At 38.0% G+C, this 18565-nt stretch overlaps 1 protein-coding gene across 2 annotated transcripts in view; it reads right to left on the reverse strand.

The window, feature by feature from the left end:
• gabrb4 (gamma-aminobutyric acid type A receptor subunit beta4) overlaps positions 1-18565 on the reverse strand; it is a 378684-nt gene that overhangs the window by 27521 nt on the left and 332598 nt on the right. The window lies entirely within an intron of this gene.

Raw genomic sequence — 18565 nt, forward strand, 5'->3', positions numbered from 1 at the left:
GCTCGATATATAATTTTTAGTTGAATAATTCTATGCTTTGCGAATATGGAGCTCGAGTGAATTCTCTGCTTTGCTACCTTCCACTCCTTTTCTGATATATTGATTAAGAGATCTTCTTCCCAATGTCCTCTTGGATCTTTGAAAGGCAGGGACTCTAATAGGATTTTATATAATGCGGAAATGGTGTTTAATTCCTCGAAATTGAGCAGTATTTTTTCCAGCATTGTGGAGGGTACGAGGTGAGGAAAATCAGGCAATTTCTGTTTAAAAAAATTTCTAATTTGAAGATAGTGAAAGAAATGTGTAGCTGGGAGGTTGAATTTTGAACGTAATTGTTCAAAAGATGCAAATATATTGTCTATATAAAGATCTCTAAGCATTTTAATCCCAAAACTTTTCCAGTTATTAAAAACTAGATATGTTTGCGAGGGTTGAAAGAGGTGGTTCTCTTGCAGTGGTGCCACAGATAAAAGATTTTCCATCTTAAAATGCTTTCTAAGTTGGTTCCATATTCTGAGTGAGTAAAGCACAATTGGGTTATTAGTATATTTGCGATAACTTTCATTTATTGGAGAGCAGAGCAGGGAATATAAAGAAGTACTACAGGATTTTACTTCTATTGCGGACCAAGCCTGTGCATGTTCATATATTTGTGTCCAGGCTTTTATGGCTTGTATGTTTGCTGCCCCATAATAAAACTGAAAATTAGGTAAAGCCATGCCACCTTCTGCCTGAGGTCTTTGTAGGGTCGCTCTTCGGATACGTGGGTGTTTTGAGTTCCAAATGAATGAGGTTATTGTTGAATCTAACTGTTTAAAAAACGATTTATTGATATATATTGGAATGTTTTGAAATAAAAAAAGAAGTTTAGGAAGGATATTCACCTTAACAATGTTAATTCTTCCGACTAGAGTGAGATGAAGGGTTGACCATCTATGCAAGTCTTGCTTCATTTTTTCCATACAGACGGCAAAATTTTGTTGATAAAGAGCTTTATGTTTACTTGTGATATTTACCCCTAGGTATTTAAACTGATCTGCTATGGTAAAAGGTAGGGTGTCCAATCTAATATTATATGCTTGTGAATTCACTGGAAAGAGTATACTTTTATTCAGATTAATTCTAAGACCAGATATCTTTTGAAATTCTGTTAGTGCTGTTAAAACTGCAGGGACAGTGTTTTCTGGGTCTGATATATATAAAACCATATCATCTGCACATAGAGAAATTTTCTGTTCCAGTCCTTCTCTGATAATTCCCTTTATCTGATAAGAATTTCGACAGTGAACCACCAGTGGTTCAATGGCGATTGCAAACAGCAGTGGTGACAAGGGACATCCTTGTCTGGTGCCATGTTCTAGCTTAAAGTAGTCTGAACAAATGTTATTAATACAAACTGAAGCTTCTGGATTGGTATACAGTAGTTTGATCCATGCACAAATATTCGGGCCAAACCCAAATTTCTCCAATGCAGTGAAAAGGTAGTTCCATTCAATCATATCAAATGCCTTTTCTGCATCTAATGATAGTAATATCTCTGGGGTGTTTGATTTTACTGGTGAATATATAACATTAAACAGGCGTCGGAGATTGGAAGATAGGTGTCGGCCTTTAATAAATCCAGTTTGATCCTGTGATATTACCGAGGGCAGCACTTTCTCCATCCTTCTAGCTAGAATTTTTGAGAGTATCTTAACATCATTATTCAGGAGTGAAATTGGTCTGTATGATGCACATTGTAATAAGTCCTTATTTTATTTAGGAAAGACGGTGATTAATGCTTGACGAAATGTTTGAGGTAGTATTTGGTTGTCTCTAGCTTCTGTAAATGTCATCAATAAGAGGGGAGCTAGCTGAGTGGAGAATTTCTTATAAAATTCTACGGGGTAACAATCAGGGCCTGCTGATTTCCCGCTTTGAAGTGATTTTATAGCATCTAGTAATTCTGTTAGTGTCAGAGGTTTATCCAGTTCCACAGCACTTAAAGCATCTATTTGTGGTGTCTGTAATGTATCCAGAAATGCATTAGATTGTGTGTTGTCTTCTTTGAGCTCAGTAGAATATAAGGATTTATAATAATCTCTAAATGCGTGCATTATATTTTTATGGTCAATAATTTCTTCTCCATTCGTGTTGGTGATTACTGGTATTGCATTGCGAACTTCTTGTTTGTGAATTTGTTGAGCTAAAAGCTTATTAGCTTTTTCTCCGTGTTCCTAGTAATGATGTCTTGACTTCATTACTGTTTTAATCGAATCTGCGCCTCCGGATTACAGTTTTACTCGTGCAGATCGCCAAGGAAAGAGAGGTGGCGGACTAGCAAACATTTACTCAAGCAGGTTAAAATGTAAAAATGTCAGTTTTGGTACATTCAAGTCTTTTGAGTATCTCGCCATTTTTATTCAGGGAGATTCTCACGTTCTAGTATTATCCGTGTATAGACCTCCAAAATTCAACGCGTCTTTCTTTGAGGAATTCTCTGACTTGATGTCAATCTTAATTACGAACTATGACACACTCTTAATAGTCGGCGACTTTAATTTTCATATAGATAATCAATGTGACCAAAAAGTAAAAGAATTTATGAACCTTCTGGACTCTTTTGATTTGAGACAGCTCGTTAATCAGCCTACACATAAAGCAGGTCATACGTTAGACTTAGTAATTACTAAGGGACTAAAAGTTGATATAAAGCAGGTCATTGATATTGGTCTATCAGACCATTTTCTTCTACTTTTTAATATAGAAATGATGATAGAAAACACTCATGAGAAGCATATTGTTAAAAAAACGCTTCTTTGACTCATCAGCAGCTTTAAAACTTACAAACATTCTGAACAATCAGTCCGTTTATAGTGCCAACTATAATAGCGAGGAGAATGTAAATAGTAAGGTGGAAAGATTTAATACTAAAGTGAGGGCTGCTGTTGACATAGTTGCACCTGAAAAGACAGTTAAAAATTTTTCTAGCATTGTTATACCATGGAAGACCCAAAGAGTGTCTGATTTAAAGAGAACATGCCGTAGAGCTGAGCGTAAATGGAGGAAAACTAAACTAACTATTGACTATGAAATATTAAAAGTTAAAATAACAGAATACAATAATACAGTCCGTCTTGAGAGGCACTGCTATTTCTCTAAGATTATAAATAACAATGCTAGTAATCCCAGTCTTATTTTTGACGATTGATCGCCTGTTAAACCCAGGTAACTCAAAGGAATGCCTCCTAAGTACTTCCAGTAAAACCTGTGAGGCTATCGTTGTATTTTTCAATCAAAAAATTAATGATATTAGAAATAACATAGTATATCTCCCCAACACTAAGGATCCTCCTAAATCCCAGTACTCCATAATAAACAAATTAATTTCTTTCACTAGGATAGATTTACCTGATTTACATAAAATAATTTCTCAAATGAAACCCTCCACCTGTGCCCTTGACCCAATACCAACAAATTTTTTCAAAGAAGTATCGGGCGTGCTTATTGATAATGTTCTTGACATAGTAAACTCGTCATTAAATACGGGGGTCTTCCCAGACTGTCTTAAGACTGCGGTAGTTAAACCTCTATTTAAGAAAAATAATCTCGACCCCTCTGCTCTTGAAAATTATAGACCCATCTCTAACCTGCCTTTCTTAAGTAAAATTCTAGAGAAGGCAGTCATTATACAGTTAAATGAGCACCTCAATAAACATGCTATTCTTGATAAATTTCAGTCAGGTTTTAGAACAAATCACAGCACAGAAACTGCACTCGTTAAAGTAGTAAATGACTTGCGGGTAAATGCAGACAGAGGCCATTTATCTGTTCTCATCCTCTTAGATCTGAGTGCCGCATTTGACACCATTGATCATAATATTCTTAAAAATCGCCTTAGTCAATGGGTGGGCCTCTGTGGCAGTGTCTTAAATTGGTTTGAATCCTACCTGGCAGGGAGAACATTCTTTGTTAGTTGTGGTAATTATAATTCAAAGACACATGATATCCTATGTGGTGTTCCACAAGGCTCTATCCTGGGTCCGCTGCTCTTCTCAATCTACATGCTTCCATTAGGTCAGATTATCTCGGGACATAACGTGAGCTACCACAGCTATGCTGATGACACACAGCTGTATTTATCAATAGCACCTGATGACCCCGAATCTCTTGATTCGCTAACACAATGTCTAACCTGTATCTCAGAATGGATGAATAGTAACTTTCTCAAATTAAATAAAGAGAAAACTGAAATCTTAGTGATTGGCAATAATGGATACAATGAGGCTATTAGAAATAAACTGGATGCATTAGGATTAAAAGTCAAAAACGGAGGTAAAAAGCTTAGGGGTAACCATTGATTGTAATCTGAATTTTAAATCGCATATTAATCAGATCACTAGGACAGCATTTTTTCACCTAAGAAACATAGCAAAAGTTAGACCTCTTATATCATCGAAAGATGCAGAGAAATTAGTTCATGCGTTTGTTTTCAGTCGGCTAGATTACTGTAACGCACTCCTCTCAGGACTACCCAAAAAAGACATAAATCGTTTGCAACTAGTGCAGAATGCAGCTGCTAGAATCCTTACCAGGAAAAGAAAATCCGAACACATTTCTCCAGTTTTGATGTCACTACACTGGTTACCTGTGTCATTTAGAATTGACTTTAAAATTCTGCTTATGGTTTATAAAGCCTTAAATAATCTCACCCCAGCTTATATATCGGAATGTCTGACACCTTATATTCCAAATCGCAACCTCAGATCCTCAACTGAGTGTCTCCTTAGAATTCCAAGAGCAAAACTTAAAAGAAGTGGTGAGGCGGCCTTCTGCTGTTATGCACCTAAAATCTGGAATAGCCTGTCAGTAGGAATTCGTCAGGCTAATACAGTGGAGCACTTTAAAAAACTACTGAAAACACATTATTTTAACATGTCCTTCTCATAACTTCACTGTAATTTAATCCTGATACTCTGTATATCTAATTCATTATAATAACTATTCATTCAAAATCTGTACTAACCCCTACTCTCTCTTCTGTTTCCTTTTCCGGTGTCCTGTTGGTGGTGGCTTGAGCCACCACCATCTACCGAAAGCACCATGATGTTCCAACAATGATGGATGGATTAAAAGCCAGAAGTCTGTATGACCATCAGCATCAAGTGACTCCGTGAGAACCCTAACTACAAAGAGGACTATTTCATTTATGTTAGGTAGAATGCCCAGAGGGGACTGGGCGGTCTTGTGGCCTGGAACCCCTGCAGATTTTATTTTTTTCTCCAGCCTGCTGGAGTTTTTTTTTGTTTTTTCTGTCCACCCTGGCCATCGGACCTTACTCCTTTTCTATGTTAACTAATGTTGTCTTATTTTAATTTCTTACTTTGTCTTTTATTTTTCTTTTCTTCATTATGTAAAGCACTTTGAGCTACTTCTTGTATGAAAATGTGCTATATAAATAAATGTTGTTGTTGTTGTTATAAATAAGTTGTTCAGTTTCTTTGGTTGTTAAGATGTTAAGTTCTGTATGTAGGGCCTGCCTTTTCCTGTGAAGAGCTTCACTTGGATGCCTGGCTTGTTCTTCATCTATTCTAGTAATTTCACTTCTTAGCTCTGACACTTTCTTGGTTTCTAATTTATTTCTGTGGGAAAGATATGAAATAATCTGTCCTCTTAAGAAGGCCATTAGAGTTTCCCAGAGTGTTCCTGCAGAACCCTCTGTGGGCGTGTTTGTCTCTAGGAAGAAGCTGATTTGTTTGGATATGAATTCTGTGCAGTTCTCGTCTGCCAATAGAAGAGGGTTAAGACGCCATCTGCGAGGTGAGTGTGAGGGGCTTAATGATTTTAGCTCCAAGACTAGAGGGGCATGGTCGGAGATAACACTTGTGTTGTATTTGCATGATTTAATCGTAGGCAGGAAATTATTATCTATAAAAAAATAATCAATTCTTGAGTAGCTATAATGCACTGGTGAGTAGAATGAATATGTTCTTGAGTTTGGGTTAAGAAACCTCCAGGGGTCTGATAAGTTGTGATCATTTAAAAACTGTGTAATTGTCTTTGCAGTATTAGATGTCGTCCCCCCTGTCACAGGAGTCCTATCTAAGAGTGGATTTAAAACACAATTAAAGTCCCCAGCCATTATTTTATGAGTATTCACATTGGGAATGGATGCAAATAGATTTTGCATGAATTCCTTATCATCGACATTGGGTGAAAAACATTTATCAAAATAATGTTACTGTTAAATAAGTTACCCATGACCATCACATATCTCCCTTCAGGGTCCGATACTACATCTGATGCTACAAATGGAACTGTTCTGTGAATGAGAATTCCCACCCCTTTAGTTTTCTTTATAAAGCTAGAATGGAACATTTGGCCAGTCCAGTCTTTTTGTAGTCTGAACTGATCCTTGCTTAGTAAGTGGGTCTCCTGTAAAAATACTATTTTAGCGTTTAAGCCTGTTAGGTGAAAGCATACTTTCTTTATCTTTAATTCGTGATTCAGGCCTTTAACATTCCAGCTCACAAAGTTAACTGTCCCATCATGGAGACATTGATTCTGAGTTTTTAATGTCATTTTATAGTCTTAACTGGTAGTGAGGCAGTTTTAATCTTAATTTCAAAATTCCCCATGAGTTATTGCATTTTAGCCTATTGTTGCATTGATATTTATAGTTATAACGATTAGAAGAATAGATTAGATATAGCCTCTCCCCCCTTTATCCCCCCCCCCCCCCCATTTTGCCTCCCCACATGAGGCTTGATCCCACTTTGCGATGTCCCGGTCCTCTGACATACAAAGAGACAGAGCACGTCCAAAACAAAACAAACCCCACCCCGCAGCAGCGTTAGAGAATTAAAATAAAGAGATATCTATTGCAGCTGAATTCTTGATACTATCTGCCGAAAACATAATCATTAACAGTCTTTAAGCATAAAATAATCTTCAGCAATTTTAAGATATTAAGATAAAAAAAGAATGAACCCCGGGAATGATTTTAAAAAGTAGGCTAGGATAAACATGGTAATTCCTAATGTAATAGTATAATGTAATAGTATATATGTAATAGTAATGTAATAGTAGAAATAGCAATAAACCAAGAGTATGATGGTAAACAGTCTACTTTAAGGTAGTAAAAAAAAAAAAAATCCTACTTTAATTACTTCTACACTTACGTCTATAACTATAATTAAGACATAAACATACAATGTCCAAGTAAAGAAAAGGATGTATAATTATAATACCAGTCTCTTTAAAAGTGGATCCGAGAGCAGATGATAGGTCCTTCCCATGCCTTGACAGAATAAGGCTCCTTATTAACTTTCAAAAGAGTGTCGGAAACAGCTTCTTTAGTTACTTTTCAGCTTCTTCCTTGCTTGAAAAAATATAATATTGATCTTGAACTTCCACTTTCAGTTTGGCGGGATACAAGAGGCTGTATTTGATATCGGCTTTCTGTAGCAAATTTTTAATGTTAAAGTAGGCTGCGCGTTTTGCAGTTGTTAATGGTGAGAAGTCGGGGAAAATACGAATAAGATTATTTTCAAATATAATCTCTTGCTTGAATCTGAGAAGTGCCATCACATCAAACTTACATCGTAGTCGCGCGAAGCGGACAATAAAAGACCTAGGTTTAAGGGTGCTTGATCTGTATGTGTGATAAGCAGCTGCTATCTCAATGTCGAATTTAAAATCATCTCCAATTATTTTAGACAGTAATTCTACTGCAAATTTCACTGGGCTTGAGCTTTCTCGTTTCTCAGGTATACCCTCAATTCTTATATTATTTCTTCTGTACCCATCTTCCAGGGCCGCAAGTCTGTCTCCGAGTTTTTTGCATTCGGAATTCGCAGCTGTAGCTTTTTCATCGGCGTTAGACGCCAATTGTTCCACTGTTTCAACTCGAGCCATGAATGCCTGCTTAACAACATCCAGCTGATCTGTAACATCATTAAACTGGTCAGCAAGCATTTTCAGTTTGGATCTATTTTCTTCAATGTGTTCCTCTAATTTCTCCAACATGCCTTTAAAGTTCACGTCAAAACGTTTAAATAGACGCGTTTCCCGGTCTTTGTTATCCTTTTTAATCTCAATGATATCCTTCTTAAGCTCGTTCTTAAGCTCAATGTTAGCCTTCTTAAGCTCATTCTTGTTATCCTTCTTAAGCTCATTTATGGCTGTAGCCATGGCGGCAGCCAGTGTAGCAATCATCTCTTTCAGTTCGGACAGTTCGCTTCGGATTTTGTGCTCCCCGAGTGGAAATGCAGCTCCTGTTACAGCAGGTGTTGCGGGCTCGCGATGAGTAGATGAGAGCACATCCTGCAGGGCCTTTTCTAGTCTCGGATGATCCTCAGAAATCGGCAATCCATCACGACCTGTATCACTTGCACCTTCACTCTCGACTGGAGACGATACAATGGAGCGGGGTCCTAGGAAATCTGCGCATTCGTCTGCCTGTTCCATGTCAGTCTCTGAGAGGCCATACCTTGCACTCGGGCTGAATGTCTGTCCAGACTTTGAAGCAGCTTTAAGTTTCTTTAAGTTTCTTTTCTGGTTCTTTCTGACTTTTCTTCTTGTTACTCATGCTTGTATATTGTAGTGGAAGTTCCTTGGTCGGGTTAAATACAGGATACCTCTAAATAAGATGAAATACGTGGGAAAATAAAGCCGCTGCTAGCAGAGCTCTGCTTCAGATGTCCATCTCCTAAAGCGGACGAGACCAATGTTGTTTCACTTTGGGTTCACTTTCTTTCAGCTTCATGCTGTAGCCTCATCCTTCTTTCTTCTTCCGACTTGTGAACTTGGGGCCGCCTTGCCGGCTCTTTGAGCGTCATGCTGTAGCCTCGCACTTCCGGGCCGGATAGACAAACACACATACTTCCACATGTAGACATTTATATGTAAGATTTGCAGCCAGGAATAATATATGGGTGGCTGCCCCAAACCTTTTTTTCGTGTGCTCTTTTGTCATGATTCTGACAATTTGCAAACACATGGTTCAAAGTGAAAGGACAACATTAAAATATGTTGTATAAAAATTAGCATTGAAAAACAGTTTAATAGGTTAATTCTTAGTTAAGGGGTAACAGTATTTGCAATCAGAAAAGGCTTTAATTGCTTTAGACCACCAATAAATAGAACATTAAGTAATGTATTATTTCAACGTAGCACTACATACGTTCATACAATATTGTCATTTCAACTTTTAAATAGGAATTAAATACACCGCTTTTAAAAATAACTTGGTAAATGAGTAAAAAAAAAAAAAGTAGAAACTGCACAGTATTTGTGGTATTTGCTGGTTAAGCACTAAAACACATTTCTTTGTCTGTGAAAATTTTTTCAGATTTAAGGAAAATAATTATATTTTTATGCGTTACTTACTTCATGTAGTTTATAGTGATGAGACCAAGAAAAATTTTTTAATCTTATATTTTCAAGCAGAACTGTGATTAAAAAATTGTTAAGATAGAAGACAAGTCAATGGTGATCTATGCTGTACAACAGCAAACAAAGTGAAAACATCCATGGAAAAAAGAAAGGAAAATATCACATTACTTTTGTTGCATCTACATGTTAGTTATCCAGTCATATGCTCAAAATGTATGTGTTTTTTGCTAATATTGTTAAATAGATAACTTTGGAAAAATCAGTGCAAACCATAAACAGGAAACTCAAGCCACATGACATTTTGAAACAAAGATCCGCCTCTCCCCCTCATTCATTGGTCAAGAATTCAGAAATTCAATCCCATGCTTTTTGCTGACGTACATCAATAAGGAAAACAAGATGACATCACAGGAAACTGTGGATCATTTTTAACAATCTTCAAAACACCGTGAAGCACAAGATTAATGTAACCACTAAATTATTTGACTTCAGAAATTGCAAAACACATAACCAAATCATTTTTGTAGCCAAGGAACAGTTGGAAGAAAATAAATGTACAAGCCAGATCATGACATTTATGTTGTACTAGTAGTAACTAAGAATTGCACTTAGCAAGTTATTTTGATTTGCTCATGCAGTGGATAACACATTAACCATTGTAGCAGAGAAAATTCAAGAAAAGTAAAAACCTAACTGTGAGCTTTTTAAAATCCTAAATAATTGTGTGGGAGCAAGTCAGATATATAAACGTTATAATGAGTGTTTTTTATTAATTTCTTGCGCCATGGGTGGCTCTGATGCTAGGGATCTGCACTGGCAATCAGAAGGTTGCTGGTTCAAATCCCGATGCTCTGACTCTAGTCATCACAATTTGACCCACGTGAAAGTCGCTCAGATCCTTATGCTTGGCCATATTTCCTGTTTCCAGCACATCACCTTCAAGAGATGACTGTTCTCTGGTAGCATAATATATCCCACCCCTTGACATGTATTATAGTTATTTTACTATTACAATTTTTCATCAATATTCTAATTAATGTTCGTTCACCATAAAACTGCTTGCAGTCTGTGGTGTCTCCTCTGATATTTCAAATGATTTATTACAGGCATTATTATGCATATGCTAAGCAACTTATAAATACAGATTCACAGTAATGATTACTGGATGAAGATTTTTTTTTTCATTCTTTATGTATGTACTGATGTAACTTCATGTTGACAGGGTTGATGTGGTATTCTGCTGTGTTAAGAATATCTCCCATCTTGACTTGCATAATGCACATGTGGAGAGCACATATTATAAATGCTTTGGAATGTGTACGCCAGTGTAGCATGACCAGTTATAGTGGGAGGTGATTTAGCCAAAACTGTAAAAAGTATGTACTTTGTTTTATATATAGTCAGATGAGCAAATTACATTTCATATAAAAGAAAAAAAATAGTGTTACATGATGTTTTGTTTATATCAGTGGTCTCAAACTCCGGTCCTGGCGGGCCACAGTGGCTGAAGGTTTTCATTCTAACTCTTTTCTTAATTGGCGACCCGTTTTTGCTGCTAATTAACTCCTTTTCCTTTCATTTTAATTGACTTGTTTTTTCAGATTTGTTCCCCTGAATTTCTTCATCGTTCCTCTGAATTGCTTTATTTGATTCCTTAAATAGAAATGAAATGTGAAGTGAGTGAGCTAACAGAAGACCAACTAATTCAGGGCCTCAAATTCCATCCAATTTCACTCCAACCAGTTGCTTACTTAGGAGCCGATTCTTGCTGTTAATTAAACCCGTTCTTTAATTCCATGGCTTGTTGCTGCTCTCATTGTGCAATAGCTGACATTTCGATTTTCTAAGAACGGTGTTAAATTGTTTTAGGGACTTGAGTAAATCAGCATTCCTGAGACCTTCATGTTTGTTTATTTTCAGATATTGTATGGTGGACACAGTTTGCTGGTCATGTTTTAGCTCATTTTGTATCTCATTATTGTTTGGTTGCTAATTAAGGAAAAAGAAACATTTAAGGGGTCTGAGTCTTCAAGAGCAAGTCAATTAAAATTAATTCAAAACAAGTTAATTAGCAGCAAAACCAGGTCACTATTTAAGTAAAGGGTCAGAATGAAACGCTACAGCCAATGTGGCCCTCCAGGACCGGAATTTGAGACCACTGCTTTACATGGTGAGCTTTACTTTTGTTTATAGTTTAGTTCCTCTACTATCCAGCAGACAAAAGGTGTATAGCCCTTTGTTTAGGGTTAGTCTGGGTTCAGGTTCAAGAAAACTTCTAAATTGTCAGTCCCAGTCACAGTGATGCATAATGCAGGCTTATCGCTGTTGGTACAAAGGAACCCCACTAGCGTTTCTTGATACATCTCTGCTGAATGATTTGTTGGCTGAAAGTACTCAGAGTTATTGTGTCAGAGAGATGTCACCATTGTTCATAATGGCACTCAGTTTTGTTTTCATTCTCTCCTTTGCTACTACCTCCAGGGGGTCCAGAGTGCATGCCATAACTGATCCTGTCCTTTTAATTAAGCCTGATGATTCAGTGGGCTTCTCTTAAAGTGATATTACCAGCCTAGCACACCACAGTGTAGAAAATTGCACTAGCCATTACAGAGATGTAGAAGATGTGAAGAATGTCACTATCTACATTAAAGGAACACCGTATCCTAAGAAAAGTGCCTGCTCTGCCCTTTCTTATATAGTTCCTCTGTGTTACAAGACCAGTCCAGGCTGTCATTGATATAGTACTTGTAGGAGTGCATTACCTCTTCATCCACTCCCTGAATAGTGACAGGACAGAGTTGCTCTTTGGTGCACATTTCTGAAGTGTATATCCTTAAATTAAAGGAGACTGTCATTTCTGTGTATGAACTTGAGTGTGGCTGTGTGCCTTACAATTGACTGACACCCTGTCCAGCATTATTCCTTCCCTTGTGCAATGTCCTGCTGGGATAAGTGCTTTGATCCCCTGAGACCCTGACCTGGATTCATTAGAGGCGAGCTCAAGACAGGGAGGCAGTTCAGTACAGAGCCAACTCATGCATATCTGCACTCATACTTTAGTAGGGGCCAATTTGGAATCATTGTGTCAGGTTGTGTCACGGTATGTTTTAATGGTTTCATTTTTTTAATTGATTTTAGTGATTTTAGATCACTTTCTGACAGCTTAACCATTGCTGTGATGTTTGGATTTTAATTTATTTAATTATTACTCTCCTGAAGATACAAATTTCAGTTGCAATTTTAAGATGATATAGTTATTTAATTTCTTTTTTATTTGTGAAGATGCATTGCGGCACTTTAGTTCATCATTGTTGTTTTTAATCAACACTGTTAACTTATCTTCCCCCTCACTTGGTACTGGTCCAGCTCGGTTATGAGCTGCAAGATGTCATAACAGGGATATTTTTCCATACCTGTAGTCACAGGGGCAGCAGAATCACCAATGAACGTAACATGCACACCTTTGTGGATGTGGAATGAAAACTGGAGTATTTGAAGGATAATCCATGTCAACTTGGAGATGGTATGCAAAATCCACATGGACAGTTACCCGGTGTAGATTTTGAACGCAAATCTTGGATCCATGAGGCGGCAAGGCTACCCCCTGTATTACCTGTCCATCCATTATTCAACCCGCTATATCCTACCAGGGTCACGGGGGTCTGCTGGAGCCAATACCAGCCAACACAGGGCACATATCTTTGGACTGTGGGAGGAAACCAGAGCACCTGGCAGAGACCCACGCAGGGAGGACCCGGGAAGCAAACCCAGGTCTCCTAACTGCAAGGCAGCAACACTACCTACCGTGCCGCCCTGTATTACCTAACCTCCCATTTTATGTTATTTTACATTATGTGTTAATTAACTTTACTTTTAAGTTTATCATCACATAGCTTAATGAAATATTTTTGGACCTGTGTTTTCAATTAAATTATAGGAAGCATGAGCCTATCTGGGTAGCACTATGAGGCACACTCAGAGACACACTCCTACTTGGCCAATTATGAGTAGTATGGCGTATGGCCAGGGCCCTTTCCTGTTTGGGACACCTCTATGCTGGAAGGACCTGGGGAGGGAGAGTATCCAGAGCATTACCTCCCCCAGAACGCTAGGTGGCAGCCCCCTGGGTTGCAGCAGTGCCTCAGACTCGCACAGGGCTTCAGGGGAGATGGAGTTGAATACAGCCCTGTTAGGTTCAGGAGGTGCTGCATCTGCTGCTGAGCCCTTGATTGCAGCTCCTCCACCACACCCAGAAGTGCTGCCGGATGTAAACCAACGAGCACCTGGAGCACTTCCGGGCGTCTTATAAAAGGAGCCAGCAGTAACTACTCCAGGAACCAGAGCGGGATATTAGTAGACAAAGCTTGCCAGGAGGAATGGAAGAAAGAAAGAAGAGAAGTGTGTTTAGTGGTTGGAACTGTGCTATAACAGTGCTGTACACGTGGGAAACGGGGAAGGCGTTTCCCATGGGGGAAAAAGACAAAAAATAAAAATGTGTGCCCAGAACTTGTGTTTCACATCTGTCTGTGTCAGGTTTGGACAGCAGGGTGCTCCCCCTGGTGGTCCACAGTAGCCAGTTGAGCCGAGAAGAATGAGCAGATGGACACACATTTTACGTAATACCCTATATCTCTATAATATTAACCTGTATATATTATTATTTAAACTCTGATGTAAGAAGCTTTTTTATTTGTACTGTATAATAATATTAGTGAGACGGTGTATATTATAGTTCCTGAGATCAAAATGCACAGAGGACAACAAGCAAGTTGAGGAGCCATATTTAAGACGGTACTGCACAGATGAGAGAAGAAGCACTTTAAAAAATTGTAATTACTTTTATGGAGAAAGCTATACAAGATTTGTTTTAGTCACCACTCATGAGGAACATCCAGAGTGTTTAACCATTTAAATTTAGCCATCTTCAATATACTGAGTGATGGCTATGAATCTTCGAAATGTAATCCCTGAATCCAAACAATAATGCACATATTTACTCTGTGGATTGTTCCAAAACGGGGTATCAGTGGCGTTTGTCTATCCACAAATTGATCCTTATAGTTTTAAATATAATATATAAGACACTGTTAAGCCTCAAGTGTGGATTAGAGGTGTTTATTATTTTATAATGTCTTTAAAACCCATCTTATCACTCCTTTGTAGGTGGGTTGTGTTAACACATGCTTTATAAGAAGGAAAACATTCTCCTAATCAAATAAACAGTTTTAATGCCAAAATACCATAATACATAGGTTTATAGTTTAAGGATCCTTTTAATATGCTTATTTTGTCTTTCTCTTCATTTTCTACCATTCTTTTGGTCATAATTGCCTACAACATAAATGTAATTTTAAAAGGCAGATAAGCCTACTGCTAAGTAAGCTTTTTGCTGAGTTGTCAAAGAACACAAGGTGTAAAAACTAAAAGAATGCAACATGCATAAAAATAAATAATTTACACTGCATCTCATTTATCAGCAATTAGTTGGACTTGATTATTTATTTATTTAGTGCATTTTTTTCAGTCTATCCTAAGCTCCCTGGTAAGCAGGTTTTATGCAGAAGAGCAAAATAACATTTCTACTCATCAGTGCCCAAATGGGAACATTGATGAGTAATTCCCTGCCAAGGAGTCAAATGTTGGCAAGTGTTCTAAAATCTGTCTTGTGGATGGAACCAAATTACCTTGCACTACATGAATGTCTGCGCTAAGAAATGAGTCTAGAGGGAGTGTAAATACAATTGGGAAGATACCAGTGATGAGAATTAGCAGGCATCAATTGACCCCTTTAGACACCGCAAAATCATTAATTGCAAGTAAAAGCTGAAATTGGACCTGAAATTGTGCAGCTCTGAAAGCCTCTTTTTATACAGAGAAACTGTTCCTGGGATTTAGTGGGATTTCTGTGTACACATCAGGGTTACATGGAGTACTTTTCTGCGCATTTACACATAACAGTCCCAGGTAGGGGGTAAATTTTAAAAGGTGTGTGAATGATCCCCAGTCCACAAAAGTACATTTACTACTTGTTAGTTTGTTTGTATGTTAGTTCTATTTATTTATATTTTTTAACATATATTATAGGATTGCAGGTGTGCTACAGCCTATCTTGGCAGCTCCAGGAATAATGCAGGCACAATCCAGGAATGGGATTCAGATCCACTGTATGGATTACTCACATACACATGGGGCAGTGGTACGACAAAAGCAAATGTGAACTGTGACAAAAAGGCCAGAGGGAAATGCCTGATTTTGACTGCATGCCGATGGGGCCAATTTAGAGTTGTTAGTTACCTAATATGATTTTCTTTGAGATAAGTGACAGTAGTATGAAAACAAGGGTAACACGTAAACTCCAAAAGAACAATGACCAGATACTAAATTTACATTTAGATTTCTGGGTTTGTGAGGCAGCAACACTAAACAATGAGTTGTGGCATATATATATATATATATATATATATATATATATATATTTGCATCAAGTATGAGAGACTGCTTTGGAACTATGAACTGGGATATCCTGCAGAGGTCACATAGTGAGAACATTGAGGAGGCTGTTGACTGCACTACTGACTACATCAACTTCTGTATGGACATTGTAGTTCCAGTAAGAACAGTACGCTGCTATGCTAACAACAAGCCATGGATTACAAGTGACATCAAGGGCCTTTTCAACCAGAAGAAAAGGGCTTTTAAAGTTTGCTGACGACACAGCTATCATGGGCTGCATCAGGAGTGGGCAGGAGGAGGAGTATAGGAACCTAATTCAACTTTGTTAAATGGTGCGACTCAAACCACCTACAACTGAACACCAGAAAAACCAAAGAGCTGGTGGTGGATTTTAGGAGGCCCAGGCCCCTCGCGGACCCCGTGATTATCAGAGGTGACTGTGTGCAGAGGGTACAGACCTATAAATACCTGGGAGTGCAGCTGGATGATAAACTGGACTGAACTGACAATACTGATGCTATGTGCAAGAAAGGACAGAGCCAACTATACTTCCATAGAAGGCTGGCATCCTCCAACATCTGCAATAAGATGCTGCAGATGTTCTATCAGACGGTTATGGTGAGCGCCCTCTTCTACGTGGTGGTGTGCCGGGGAGGCAGCATAAAGAAGAGGGACGCCTTATGCCTGGACAAACTGGTCAGGAAGGCAGGCTCTATTGTAGGCACGGAGCTGGACAGTTTGACATCTGTGGTGGAGTGACGGGCGCTGAGCAGGCTCCTGTCAATTATGGAGAATCCAGTGCATCCACTGAACAGTATCATCTCCAGACAGAGGAGCAGCTTCAGCGACAGACTTCTGTCACTGTCCTGCTCCACTGACAGACTGAGGAGATCGTTCTTCCCCCACACTATGCTTCTCTTCAATTCCACGGGGTGTAAAAGTTAATTTTATACAAGGTTATTGACTGTTATACCTGCCTTGCACTCTCCACCTTGCATTTTTTAAGTTGCACTGCATTTTTATCACTCTTTAATTAATATTGTTTTTATCATTATGCTGCTGCTGGAGTATGTGAATTTCCCCTTGGGGGTTAATAAAGTATCTATCTATGAAAAATCACTCAGACTCATTTGAGATGTTAACAGTAGCATAGTTAGTAAAGCTAAACGCAGTAGAACAAAGCATAAAAAAGTAAGGATCCACAGATTTATCATACTACATTTTTGTTATTCCAAATGATTCACATTTCCAGCAAAGAAGAATCATGCATCCCCATTTCATTGCTCCCTTTCCTAGTGGAACACAGATATCTGTAAAATGGTCAGTGCCTAGATGCATCTGATGATAAACATCAATTTCCTTCTTGGCTTGATTCTTTAGCAGCTCTCTTATTTCGTAGTCTGTCAAATTTTCACAACACTTTCTAAATAACTAATCTTACAAAACAATGAACTGATGAAGTCATTCTAGTTATTCTACCTGGGATAGTGCCAATCAGGGCCCCTGAGACAGTTGACACTGGCTTTGCTCACACATGCTCTCAATCTGGAAATATATATCTCGTGAAATTCCAGTGATAGCCTGCATTTGAGTTGCTCATATGATGTAATAATAAATTAGTAATTTATATAATTTCTTTTTTTATAAACCCTATCATTTTAGAAGCAGTAAATGTCATATTTGTGGACGGGATACTTTAACCTTTTCACAGGATATGTCTTAGTCTACTTTTAGTCATGCTGAACAAAAGTGCAGTGTACGAGGAAAACGGAAAGGCAAAGTGGGATTCAGAGGGTTTTGCATAGTTTGATTATGTCGCTTTAGATTCCCAAGGAAAAATAGCCTTGAGCGTGTGTTATAATGATTATGCAACATTTTCTGTACATACTTTTAATGTGTTTTGAGAAAAATGTAAAATGCCACACACCCTGCTAGCATACATGTTGCCAAGTAAGCTAAGTCTTTCTTGTATTTGTTTATTTGGGCAAAATGTGAGGACAGCCAATCCTGTTTTTATTCTTAAACAAATTTTTTTTTTTTCAAAGAACTCCATCTCTTAGCTGCATGGTAAAAACTGACACTTTGCAAAGGTTAAGGTCAAGCTCTTTCTACTGTCAAATTTACAATGGATAGAGAAATTTTTATTTGCGTAAGATTTCTTGCAGACAAACAGAAAAAGCTCAAAGTTAAAACTAATATTAATAACAATCACAGTAAACACAACATTATGTACACAAACACATGACAGAAGGTGTGGCACTTAATTCCCTCAGCTGATTGCAGACAGTTTATCACATATGACAGTTGAGCAGCCTTATTACCTGCGGGTAGAAGCTGTTCTTAAATCTCACTTGCACTATAGAACTATTCTGGTATAAATAGTTCTATAGCACCTGCTTAATGGAAGAGGAAGAAAGATATCCTTGCAAGGTTTCTGATGTTTTTTATAATTGATTATCCCAGACATTGCTTGGCAAATATGTCTTGCAATGATGGTATCTGTGTCCCAATGGTGATCTGTGCAATTCCTTGTGATCCTTAGCTAAACTGCTGTCATACCAGCACACGATGCAGCCTGTCAGAATGAACTCTACAGTTCATTTATAAAAGTTGATGAGGGCTGCTGGAGACATTCAGGCCTCCCTCAGATCTGGTTCCTTAAGGGCTCACGGGGACATCTCTGAGAAAGAGGTAAACTGGGTTGAAGTAAAATTTTGGAATTAAAGGTAGTCTCAGT

This window comes from Erpetoichthys calabaricus, chromosome 12 (genome assembly GCF_900747795.2).
Source record: "Erpetoichthys calabaricus chromosome 12, fErpCal1.3, whole genome shotgun sequence".
Classification (NCBI taxonomy): Eukaryota; Metazoa; Chordata; class Cladistia; order Polypteriformes; family Polypteridae; genus Erpetoichthys; species Erpetoichthys calabaricus.